Source organism: Bidens hawaiensis, unplaced genomic scaffold, assembly GCF_021521415.1.
Source record: "Bidens hawaiensis isolate Kalapana, Puna unplaced genomic scaffold, B.hawaiensis_p1.1 tig00043874_1, whole genome shotgun sequence".
Lineage (NCBI taxonomy): Eukaryota > Viridiplantae > Streptophyta > Magnoliopsida > Asterales > Asteraceae > Bidens > Bidens hawaiensis.
In genome coordinates, this window is record NW_027497780.1 from 26720 (window position 1) to 40486 (window position 13767).

Consider the following 13767-nt stretch of genomic DNA (forward strand, 5'->3'; position numbering starts at 1 on the left):
AATTGTAAAAAGAAAAAGTCAATCTATTTTGTCACACACTTTCCTAAACTATTTTGATGATCATCCTGAAGAAAAAGAAAACTAGTTTTTTTTCCTCATGAATATATTAATATTACACTTTCCTCAACTATTTTTGATCATAATAAGCACACAGTATGATACAAAGTTTATGACATCACTTTTGACGGAAAGCTTGACTGATGAAATTTACTACTTTATGTTATGGCCAGAAGGAGCTCCTCAGACAGCGGTGAAGTTATATGATAATGGAAATGCGGTATTAATAAACATTGCAACAAAAAAGATATTATGGCAAAGCTTTGAGGTTCCGACTGATACATTTCTTCCTGGAATGATAATGGGCAAGGGCATGAACTTGACATCATGGATAAGTGCAACCGACCCTGGATTTGGAAGCTTCGTGTTTCATATCGAAACAGATACAAACCGGTATGTTATTATGAACGGGTCAACAACGCATCATTGGAAAAGTGGGAAGAGGTCAATAGATAGCTTTGATGACAACCAAATTTCCTCTAACGCATTCAACTTGTTGTCAAACGCCACCATACAAGTAAGAAACATCCGTCAACAGAATGGTAACAACACTATTTCACTGGTTGAACCTAATTCAAGGTTAGTAATGGGTCATTCAGGGAAGTTACAATATTTTAAATGGTCAAAAACAGAAAGCCAATGGGTTTTGGAATGGGATGAACCAAAAGATGCTTGTAGCGTTTATAAGGTGTGCGGGCCATTTGGGATGTGTTCCGGAAATGATAACTCAAAGCAGTGTAGTTGTCTGCCTGGATTTGAACCTATTTCACCTGATGATCCAACCCGTGGATGCAAGAGAACTTCTGAAATTTGTGACAGTACTTCCAACGACACGTTCGTAAACATATCTATGATTAGCATGGATGACACAACTCTGAACATCTATAATACAAATAAGGAATCAGAATGCATACAAGAGTCCCTCAAAAGCTGCACTTGCCTAGCTTATTCTTATACTCATCCAAACAAGAGCAGGATATGGGATCCCAGTCGTGAGAATGCACAAGGTTGCTGGTTGTGGGATACAGAACAAACTAATCTTAAAGGACCTGGTACACACAATATTTCCTTCCGTGTTTCTGAATCTTCAAAAGGTATGTTTTCCGACACTTCAACTTGTTGAACTGGTTGCATGTATGCTCAATGTATTAGCTTTTCATATTGTTGAATAGCATACGTGCATTATTTCCTTGAAAAAATCAAAAGGAATTAATGCAAAGACCACTGAGGCAAACCAAATGAGCCTTAATCATGCCACCAACAGAATATAGAAGTTAATGGCATGTGTAAAGGAGCGGAACCACAGGAGGGTCAAGGGGGCCGCTGACCCTCCAGTGGCCAAAGTTTATGTTATAATGTTAACATGCATATCCTACTGCGAACCTTTTTTTGGTTATGCCCGTCAAAATGTTTCTTGTTAAGCCGTTAAACTGAAGAAAAAAACGAGAAAATAGCTTTAGTTTTGTTAGAAGTTAGTAAGCTCCGGCGGGAACTGTGAATTTGCGGTGGAAGGAAGTAAAGGCAGATGACTGGAGACTGAATGGTTCTTTACTTCTTTTAGTAATTTGGTTAATAAAATAATTAAACTAATATTTTATTAACTGTAAAATATGTAGGGGATGTGACCTGTTCTCTCATTCAAAATAACCACTAGCACTTTCTTTCCTTTTTACTAGTTTATTATGTAATAAAAAAAAACCACAATTACAAAATTAGTCCTTAAGTAATAAGATTTGATACTAAAGTTTAAAAGTCACATGTATAGCCGTATAGGTATTAAGGTTTTAATTTGTTAGGTACTAACTTTAACTTCCGTTAAAAATTAACGGAATTTACGTCAACTCATCGTCGTAACGCTCGGGTTTACCAATTCCCAGGCGTCAACGCTCGAATTTTAACAACGCTCGATTTTTATCGACAGAATAAACATCCTTTTAAATATTTTATTTTATTTTGGTCGGTAACAATCAGGCGTTGAAGTCTGGGCATTGGTAAACCCGATCGTTACGACAACGAGTTGACACAAATTTCGTCAACTTTTAACGGAAGTTAAACTTAGTATCTAACAATATTATTGTTATAGAATTAAAACCTTAATACCTATATTTGTAACTTTTAAACCTTATTACCTAATCTTATTACTTTAGGAAAACGTCAAGGACTAACTTCGTAATTGTGTCTAAAAAAAGCAATAAAAGCATTGAGTTTTTTCTTTGTAGATAAAAAATATATATACTAGTGTATACCCGAAGAGTATTTACAAATATAATGTAGTTGAAAAATGTGTTTCTCTCTCATAATTGTATTTGAAAAAACCTAATTCATTAATTAGTAAATAGAATAATAGGGTATTGCTATTTTCTTATTGTCACACCCGGTTTCATGGGTCTAGGCGTGTGACCATAGTTGGTACATGTTTTGAAAATACATCAAAGTATGTGTTACGTAGCGGAAGTCTTTTCTTAATTAAAATATTCATTTATTGAAAACCCTGGAATTAAATAATCAATATTGTCTTACAAAACATTAAAAGTGATAAAACGTTAATTTACATCTTTTACATAATTAAAACCAAACTGAGCCATCAGATGCGTCTAACGGCTATATCCTCCATCTTCTACTACACCTCTACCTGTAAAATAGTTTTATAAAATACGTCAACGACAATTGCTAGTGAACACGTTGACACTAAATCATTTATATAAACATTTAGCTTCACTCGTAACAACTCAGCAGCCCTATAGACCGGCATACCAAATATATCACAAGGTCAAGCCCTAATGGCCCTATAGACCGACTCAATGGGCAGGGACATGATGCTAAGTGTGGCGGGGTATTCCTACCCTCTGACCACATATGAATGGATCCAGACACACGTATATCTAGCCTGAGAGCCGGTGACTACTAAAGTTTTTAGGGTTCTATAATACCATGTAAACTTTTTGACTCGATTAAATAGTTTTAAAGAGTTGGGGGCGTATTCACATTTTTGAGTTGCTCAATTAACAACTTCTCTGTATTTGATGAACGGTTACCACGGACCTATAGTTCGGGAATAATAGTTTAATAATTTATCTAGATCAAATGATCTAGCTTCAGACCTTTAATCTTGTTAAATAGCTTTAAACCTTGATTTAGTATTTTTATTGTTAAAATATTACTTTATATCTTTAGTCTATAAAATCCTATTTTAATATTGACGTTTCTTCCTGTAGAAGAAATCATCTAAATTATATGTTTCTTCCTCTAGAAAAAATCGTGTTTATATTAATTTTATGTTTCCTCCTTTAGGAGAAACATCATTTATTCAGAATGATTACTTAAAACCTTTTAGTCATATGATGCTTGATGTATCATGCTTTGGCCTAATAGGTTCGAACACTCTCGTCAAGCTCTCCAGGAAAGTAAACGGGTCCCGCGGTTGATTGTGATTTATACGAATTACTTTCCTTAGACAAGAGACTCGACTACCGGTATTGTCACCCTTCTAGTTACTACATGCTCGTCATGTTTTTCTGATTAATTATTTACAATTATCTTTTATATAAAAAAAATTGACGTTTATTCCTTTAGAAGAACGTCAATTGACAATAACCTTTATATGCAAAACTTTATGTTTCTTAATAATAAAGAAACGTCTATTTTTGTAAACTTTATATATAAAAATCTTAAATATATTAATAAAGTTTCCAAGGTTTAGGCTATATCATCGACTAAGATTTAAGCTATGAGTTGAAATATTTTAAACATAACTCTTACCTTAAAATGAGTATAACGCTGAAGGACGAACACACAGTATTTCGACTATACGTAGGGTGTTGGGGTATGTAACGTTGAAACTCTAGAGTGGCGTCGGGACTCCAACTCGGTGGCACGAACTTCGAGAAAGTGGAAGTGATTAGGTGTTTGGGATGCCACAAATGAAGAACCCATGCTCACTATTTATAGCCATCCACGGTCGAACCGCCAATCACCACCATTCACCACATGTCACTCTTGTGATGAGTTTTGCTTTATGGTGTTGACATGTGGCATGCTAACTTGATTAGTCACTAGCCACATGTCACTTCAAGAGGATACATGGCATTAGATGTTGACATGTGTCCTTCGGTGTCGCCACAACGTGACATGTGTCGTTTCATGGCGATGAGTCATAAGGACACGTGTCGCTCCCATATTTCTTTAGCTAAATGACTAACTAGTCTCTCAACTTCCTAAATTGTCAAAATTGGTATGAAAATTTGTAGGGTGTTACACTTATCAAGCTTATATTAATTTTAAATTATAATAATGAATTGACAAAAAAAACTAATTGAGGGTATATATATTATGAAGGTAAAGTAAAAAAATACAAAATGAGACAAAAATGAGAAATTGAAGAAGAATTTATGATCACGCAAGAATCCTTTAAAAATAAATTCAAAAAAAAATCATAACTCTAAATATAAATAAAAAACAAAAAAGTTTTAAAAACTAAAATGTGTCCGCCGTGTTTCCTGTTAAAAAAATAAAAAAAAAATTGACTAAAAGACATAATGCCGAGATCAAAGACACAATGACGAAAATGAAGAAAAGACACAATTATAACTAAAAAAGACGCAATAAATCGCAAAATATAACACAATGTCTAACAAAATATAGCTTAATGTTGAGTAATATAACACAATATAAAAAATAAAGAGACACAATGTCAAGGAAAAATGACACAACCAATACGAAAGTAAACACAAAACTCAATGATAGACAAAATAACACAATGATCTTTTTTCACTCATCATTGTGTTCTTTTTTTTATTTAGAACAAGAAAAGGAAACATTTTTGTGTTTTTATTATTTTCGTTTTTTATGAAATTTTGAGTTATGATTTTTCATTTATAGAATAACTTGACACATATATATTTATTCTTGTTGTACTTTGTATTCTAAGTTTTTAACCTTATCATATATATAAATACAAGAAATTCTCGTAAACTAAACACATGTAACACTAAAGTTATAAATTTAACATATAAATATAACAAATCCAAAATATGTTTTTTCCCGTTCAAAGGCTAACTTTCAGGCTAAATATGACCTTCCAATGTCTCTTCCGGCCAGTCAAAGGTGATTCCTGGACGTTTCCGGCAGAGTTCTGGAACGAATCCGTGGTTGCATCACGGGAGAGCATAAGTTGAAGAGGAGAGAAAGAAGATGATAAAACAAAAAAAAAAGGGACTATGCATAAAAGCTTACCCTTAACGGTATTTTTGCAGAAAGACTTCACAAATATCTGAAAAGAGCCTGTTTCAATAGTAACAAACCTCATTTTTCTTTCAAAATATTTAAAATTATTATAGCAAGCACACAATTATATATTTGTATATATATTAATATTTCCTTTACACAAATTATCTTAAAAAGGTTTAATTTTATTTTGAAACTTTTTTTTGGAACGACCAACTAAGTAACGGTACTCCGTACGCGGCCCCCATTGGCTAAAGGTAGCCCGAGCCGGCCACGAGTCCCGACGGAAGGAGCACATAGTGGTCCACCTATTGAGGGATTCCCCGGATAAAACCCGACTCTCACGCCCGCCAAACGACACGACGACAAGGGGCGGTAAAACCGGGTGAAATCAGGACTCGAACCCTGGCAAGCCAGGGTCATCCTTTATATCTCTCATATAAATTGGTAATTGTGAGGTTTGAACCCTTTACCTCTAACTAGTAAAATGAATGCTATACCACTGTACCACATCCAATTTATAATTTTATTTTGAAATTAGTTAGATGATTTTAATATCTAAGTATATCAGTACTTTAAATATATTTAGAAAGTAATATTAATTTTATATTCTTACAATATAAATTTGTTATTTTTTTCAAAGCATAGTATATTTTTATTTTTATTTTTAATTTAAGTACGTTTGTTTTTCTCATGCCTTTGACTTTTTTACGCCTAGGCCCTAAGCAAGACCTATGCGCCTTAAGTGCACCTAACACATTTGATAACTATGATTAAAATTATAACAAAAGATCTAGACCGAGTTGCTTGTATTGACTCCATACCATTATTTCTTATATAGCATAATGTCATGGAGTTATCCATCAGACTTTGTGTGGCGTCCGGAGGCCAACCAATCGGTCTGCTCATGACATGGTCTGTTGGTTTATCCTGCCTTGGACTCATCAGGCGAGCGGTAACAGCTCGCAACCAGTGATGTGTTCGTCGTGCAATCACGATAGGCATGTACGTCTTCTTTCCCGTTGAAGCCATGCCAGATGAAGTCCGGGACGAGGCAACAAACTCAAGCGTTTCTACACAAATTAATTAAGCGTCTCGACCTTCAAATATTTGGTCAGTGACACTAAGCTTAGAATTGAAATAACGTCACTAAAGACTTATCAAATAAAATAACTCTAGAGTTGTGTTCCCAAATCTCATTCAATGAAAGAAAAGAATATAATGAAGAGAAAGAAGTAGGATATTGTTGTGTTCCTGAGTTTCATTAAAAAAAGGAAATGGAAAGAAATAAGGAATGTGTGTTCCCGAGTTTTATTATAGGAAAGAAAGGATAAGAAAGGAAAGATAAAACAAATAAAGGGTAAAATGATGGGTTTGTTTTCTTTTCAAATTGGAAAGAATTGAAAGAAAAAGAATTAAAGAAGTAAAAAAGAAAAGAAAAGAAAGAAAGGAAATGATTCCTTTTCTTCCCTTTTTCTCCTTAACTTAAATCGGGAACACAACAAGAAAGAATAACATCGTAACAACACGTATTATTCCGAACTGACTCTTAAGACTTGCATTACTTTTTGCTAATCGAACAAATAGCTAGTGGCAAGGTTAACATCTTCTTTGAATTAAAATTAACAGAACCTAGCATCAATAGCCCATCAGAGAAACCAACGACTAATAGAAAATCATCATCTTCCAAAGGAGTTCTTGCAATTTCTATTGTTGGTTCAGCTTTAGTGCTTTCCCTATTTTGCGGCATTGGCTATATTACTTATAAACGATTGGTGAACGGAACAAGTAAGTCTTCATGAACACTACAGTTGTATACATTTCCATTCATTTAATTTACCATATAAAGTTCCTTCCGTAAACTGAACGCAAATCTTACCCATTGTCTTTTCTGTCGCAGACAATAATGCAGGATTCACGTCATATAATACACAGACACATATCAACGAGTTACTTCATCTCGATCAACCTAAATAAGATGATAGAGAAGGCCTAGATGTGCCATATTTTGAGTTGGAAACCATAATAAATGCGACTAACGACTTCTCAGACGAAATTCGGCTTGGACAAGGTGGTTTTGGACCCGTCTACAAGGTAACAATGAAATAATTTATTGTATCTTTTTTTCTAAAAAAGGTAGTAAATAAAGTACAATAAATACTTGATTAGGGTAAGCTTCCCGGAGGCGAAGAAGTTGCAGTGAAGAGGTTGTCCCGCCTCTCTGGACAAGGCTTACAAGAGTTCAAAAATGAGGTTACATTGATTGCTAAACTTCAACATAGAAATCTGGTTAGACTACTGGGATATTGCATCAAGGGAGAAGAAAAAATGCTACTTTATGAATACATGCCAAATAAAAGCTTAGACAAATTCATTTTTGGTTAGTATCTCTAGGATTCATATGCTTATGTTTGTAGCAAAATTTATAATGCTAATTCTATTTTGCAAGATCAAACACTTGGCGCATCATTGGACTGGGAGGTGAGAGTCAATATCATCATGGGAATTGCTAGAGGACTTAATTATTTTCATCATGATTCTCGGTTGAGGATTATTCATAGGGATTTTAAGACAAGCAACATTTTGCTAGATGAGGATATGAATCCAAAAATTTCCGATTTTGGTTTGGCTAAGATAGTTAAAGGAAAAGAAATCGAAGATATCACCAACAGAGTTGTCGGAACCTTGTAAGTGCATGGGTACTTCTTTTCTTAAACAAGAGCCAAACTTGACTAAGGAAAAAACTCATGTGTTCTTTAATAATTTTTTGTTTCTCAGTGGCTACATGTCTCCTGAGTATGCACTTGATGGTGTGTTCTCTATAAAATCTGATGTGTTTAGCTTCGGAGTGGTGTTGCTTGAGATCTTAAGTGGGAAAAGAAACACTGGGTTCTCTCAATCCCAAAGGCGTATAAGTCTTTTGGGGCATGTAAGTTATCATTTATAACTCATTTATAATTGTTACTACATTGGTTATTTTTGGTTATATGTCTAAAACATATATATCTTAGGCCTGGAGCTTATGGATAGAAGACAGACCATTCGAGTTGCTGGACCAAAAACTGATGAAATCATGCAATTCAAGTGAGGTATTGAAGTGTATAAGTATCGGACTCTTGGGTGTACAAGGAGACCCTGATGATCGTCCAACCATGACAAATGTGGTTATTGACACAATGGTAACAGGGAGGTATTGAAGGGCAAGATCATTCTTTTCTTATTATAAAATACATACAATCGACAATGATAAATAGAGGAGTCCAAAGCTAATTATGGAGAAAATACACAATAATCACAGGAGCATTTCCCTCCTTAATTGTAGCCTAATTGAGGATCCAGAATATTCTAACACCCCCCCTCAAGTTGTGTAGTGGGATCTCCAATACCCAACTTGCTTAATACCGATTCGAATGTTCTTGCCGTAACCGCCTTTGTGAGAATATCAGCTAACTGATCTTCAGATCTCACAAACGGGAGTTCTACAGTACCATCTTCAATTTTTTCTTTTATGAAATGCCTGTCTATTTCAACATGTTTTGTTCGGTCATGTTGGACAGGATTTTCTGAAATTTTAATTGCAGCTTTGTTGTCACACATCAATTGGATCGGAAGCTTTACTGGAAAATTAAGTTCCTTCATCAATTTTTTTACCCAAAGGATCTCTGTGATCCCTTTAACAATACCTCTGAATTCTGATTCTGCACTTGACAAAGATACAACTTTCTGTTTTTTACTTCTCCAAGTGACCAGGTTCCCTCCGACTAAGGTAAAAAACCCTGCAGTAGATCGTCTGTCATTTGGATTTCCACCCCAATCAGCATCGGTGAACGCCTTAACATCTAGGTGCCCATTCTTTTTGAACACTATACCTCTTCCCGGAGTACCCTTAAGATATCGTATTATCCTCATAACTGCTTCCATGTGTTCCGACTGAGGTTGATGCATGAATTGACTTACTACCCCAACAGCATAAGCAATGTCTGGTCTAGTATGGGCTAAGTAAATTAGCTTTCCTACCAGTCTTTGGTACCTCTCACGATCTACTAGCTCATCTTTTTCATCTATCTTTAGCTTGTGATTTACCATCATTGGAGTATCACTTGGTTTGCAGTCCACCATACCTGTTTCTGCCAATAAGTCTAAAATATATTTTCGTTGAGAGATGAAAATTCCTCCTTTAGATCGAAGAACCTCAATCCCAAGAAAATATTTTAGCCCTCCAAGATCCTTCATTTCAAACTCTGTAAAGAGGTTCTTTCGAAGCAAGGTGATTTCTTCCTCATCACTCCCTGTTATGATCATATCATCAACGTATATTATTAGACATGTAATTTTATCACCTCTTTTCTTGAAGAATAGGGTATGGTCAGCGTTACTCTGTTTGTACCCATATTGCTTCATAACCATCGTAAATCTCCCAAACCATGCACGTGGAGATTGTTTAAGCCCATACAACGCCTTCTTAAGTTTGCATACTTCATTTCGTTGAAATTCGCCAGAGAACTCAGGGGGTGCTTCCATGTATACCTCTTCCTTGAGATCTCCATGTAGAAATGCATTCTTGACATCAAATTGATGAAGCGGCCAATCTTTATTTGCTGCTACCGAGAATAACACCCTAATAGTATCAATTTTTGCAACTGGGGAAAAAGTTTCAGAGTAGTCAATGCCATATGTCTGCGTATACCCCTTAGCCACCAACCTTGCTTTATATCGTTCAACGGTTCCATCAGATTTATATTTAATAGAAAAAACCCACCTACAACCAACAGGCTTCTTTCCTGCAGGTAACACACACTTTTCCCACGTGCCATTTTTTATAAGAGCTTCCATTTCTGTATTCATAGCATCTTGCCATTCGACTTTCTTACTTGCCTCTTGAACTGTCTTTGGGATATTCTCAGAGAGGAGGATGGCAGAGAATGCTTTTGCATTATCTGCAACTCCCTCTCTGCCTCCATTCACCGGGTACTTTGAAGTTCGAGATACATGTTCTGGAGAATATCGATTCGGTGGAACGCCTCTATTTATCCTCGGAGGCAGAACACGAGTCGGTGGTTCTTCTGACTGCATTTCTGGACTTGAAATATCATTATGACTTGTAACATCATCAAAATTGGACAAGAAAATATTATTTACCTCTTGTTGGACATTGTCCGAAGTAGATTCATTGGTTGTGTGTACTGGTTCGTCAGCCCCTTCTATGTTGGTTGGGAGGGACTCGGTGGCGCCATCTACAGGCTCTGTTAGAACAGTTTCAGAACAACTTAGAGTGTTTAACCAATCTAGAGATTCCCTAAGTTTCTCCCCCTGAACGCTAGATTGGTTGTTGAAATAAAATTCAGATTCGGAGAAGTCATAATCCATAGTGACATGAATACGACGTGTGATAGGATTATAACAACGATACCCCTTTTGATGAGTAGCATATCCTACAAACACACATTTTTCTGCGCATGGGTCAAATTTGTTCCTATTGTTCTTAGGAATGTGAACAAATACTATGCATCCAAAAACACGTGGTGGTAGGGTTAGAATAGAAGGGATAGTGACTTGACTTCCTAGAATTTGTAAAGGGGTTTTATGTTCCAAAATTTGTGTAGGTAGACGATTAAGTAGATAAACGGATGTAGCTATTGCTTCTGGCCAAAAAGACTGAGGAACTTGAGATTCGATCATCATAGCACGACTTTTCTCAAGTAGAATTCGATTTTTCCGTTCAACGACACCATTTTGTTGTGGTGTGTTAGGACATGTAGTTTGATGAATAAGGCCATTTTTTTCACAAAAACTTTGCATAGACTGATTTATAAATTCTCCACCATTATCAGAGCGAAGAATCTGTATTTTTTTCTTAAACTGGGTTTGAACCATTTCATAAAATGCAAAGAATTTTTTAGGAACCTCTGATTTATGTTTCAGAAAGTATATCCAAGTCATTCGAGAACAATCATCAACAAATAGCACAAAATATTGAAATCGACTATTATTAGAGTTTGGAGCAGGACCCCAAACATCAGAATGTATCAATGAAAAAACCGACTTAACTCTAGTGTTACTTTGATCAAAAGGCACTCTATGATTTTTAGCAAGAACACAAGTTTCACACTTCATATCATGAGTGGATTTATTCAAAAAAAGACTCGGAAATAACAACTTAAGATACCCAAATGAAGGATGACCAAGACGACGATGCCATAACCAAAGTTGTCTATCAACTGTTCCGTGAGCAAGCATGGCATGTCCCTGGTGAGTCACCTCGTCAACATAGTAGAGACCTCCTTGCTCAGTACCACGCCCAATTATCTCCTTCGTAAGAATGTCCTGCAAAATGCAAAATGTTGGATACATTAGCACCACACAATTCAATTCTTTTGTAACATGGCTAATAGACAACAATTTTGAGGATAATGCAGGAATGTAGAGACAATTTTTCAGCTTCATTTTCTTAGAGAATTCAATTGAACCCCCTCCTTTGATCTCAACCCGTTCTCCACTAGCAGTTTCGATATAAGTTTTAGATGAGGATGACATATCTAAAAAATCTTTATAATCATACGTCATAGTGTCTGTAGCCCCGCAATCAAAAATCCATTCACTTAATTTTTTTGGATTAGAATTTGATGTATAACGAGCTCGACAGACTTTAGGTTCCAAATTAATGTTGCTAGGGGTATCCTTTTGGTCATTGTCAAAACAACAGGGTTTAAAGTATTTAGGGTTGAGAATGGAAGGACTTGGGGTGTAATTTCCACCAAGCCCTTTACCTGTTGCGTTTATTCCAGCAGCCACACCACCAAAACCAATTGCTTCATCCTGCCTTTTTGATGTCGCCGGTTCAACTTCGGCGTCTTGATTTCCGATGGCAGCCGCCCCTTTGCCTCGCGATTCTGTCTTTTCCCTGTGATTGTCTTCCCACCATTCGGGATAACCAACAAGTTTAAAGCACGTCTCCTTTGTATGCCTCTTCATCTTGCAGTGGCTACAATACAATTTTGCTTTATCTTCTTTTTCTTTATTCCGCTGCGATTCTGACCGGTTTTTCGGTTTTGCGGTTGATTCCCTTGCTGCCAGTCCAAGGCCGATTTCAGATGACCTGTCAATTTCAGAATTTACAGGTTTTAAAATGTTGATTCTTGCTATCTCTCGTCGTACCATAGCGTATGCGGCTTCAACCGTAGGGAGTGGGTCTCGTTTCAAGATGTCCCGCTTAATTGGTTCCAACTTGTCATCGATAGCTATCAATAGTTGGTAGAGTCTTTGTTCTTGAATTTTGTTGTTGTAGATCTGAATATCTTCAGGGTGTTTCATTGGGTTCGGCTCTCTTCTGTCAATGGTCATCCAAATTTTTTTCAGTTTGTTCCAACATTCTTCTAATGTATCTCCTCCTTGCCTCAAAGAGTTGGCCCTTTTGTGAAGATCAAAGACTTGCAATGAATCTGCCTCAGAGCCATATGTAACTGCAAGGCCATCCCAAAGGGCCTTTGCAGTCGGATATTGCGAAACATTATTTACCAAACTAGCATCGATGTTTTGGATCAGCCATGTGAACACACACTGATCATCTTGTTCCCATCGTGCGTACGTCTGATCTGTTTTTAGAGGTGGTGACGGTTCCCCAGTAATGTGAGAGCCTCTCCCTCTGCCTCCAATAGCCTTTTTCATCAGGGCTGCCCATAGGGCATAGTTGTCTCCTTCTAGTTTGATTCCAAGAGATAGATTCTCGGAATTGGTTGTTATTGGCTGTGCTCCAAGACCATTTCTTAGAAGCGCAGCGATTTGTAGTGTTAATTCATCAGGGATGTTGGTTGCAATAGTAGTGTTGTCTGACATGTTGATGAATTTCTAGGTTCAAAGGATTATACCTTAAGCTCTGATACCATGACACAATGGTAACAGGGAGGTATTGAAGGGCAAGATCATTCTTTTCTTATTATAAAATACATACAATCGACAATGATAAATAGAGGAGTCCAAAGCTAATTATGGAGAAAATACACAATAATCACAGGAGCATTTCCCTCCTTAATTGTAGCCTAATTGAGGATCCAGAATATTCTAACAGTTATGATGCTTGGAGGTGATATGGCCACCCTCCCAAATCCAAAAGAACCGGCGTTCATTCCAAGAAGAGACCATGGTATGTCGTCTTCTTCTAGTTCGTCTAAACAAGATACGCAGACAAAAAGCATGTTGACAATTACACAGGTAGCCGGACACTAACCTGGCATTTATTTCAATAACAATTTCATAATTATCGCTACTGACAACAGTATTCTTTTGTGATCCTTAATAATTGTGTGATAAGCTTTGTAACATCCCGATATTTTAGAACCCTAATTTGTTTAAGTAGTATTAAGTATCTTGTTTATAAAAATAAGAATAGGAATTTATTTCACTTTTTGGTTAAAATTATTCTAGTTTATGAATGTTGGACACATTTGAAAAGATATAATGTATACATGCTGTGAAAAAAAAATTATTTTA

The 13767-nt window shown here is 36.1% G+C and overlaps 1 pseudogene across 1 annotated transcript; it reads left to right on the forward strand.

Moving 5' to 3' along the window:
• The first annotated feature begins 60 nt into the window (after nt 1–60).
• LOC143594579 (G-type lectin S-receptor-like serine/threonine-protein kinase At4g03230) lies at nt 61–13503 on the forward strand (annotated as a pseudogene). Its single transcript, XR_013146360.1, has 9 exons — nt 61–1151; nt 6910–7068; nt 7181–7374; nt 7450–7660; nt 7730–7967; nt 8059–8209; nt 8292–8444; nt 9651; nt 13346–13503. The product of XR_013146360.1 is annotated as a G-type lectin S-receptor-like serine/threonine-protein kinase At4g03230 (transcript).
• Nucleotides 13504–13767: the final 264 nt, after the last annotated feature.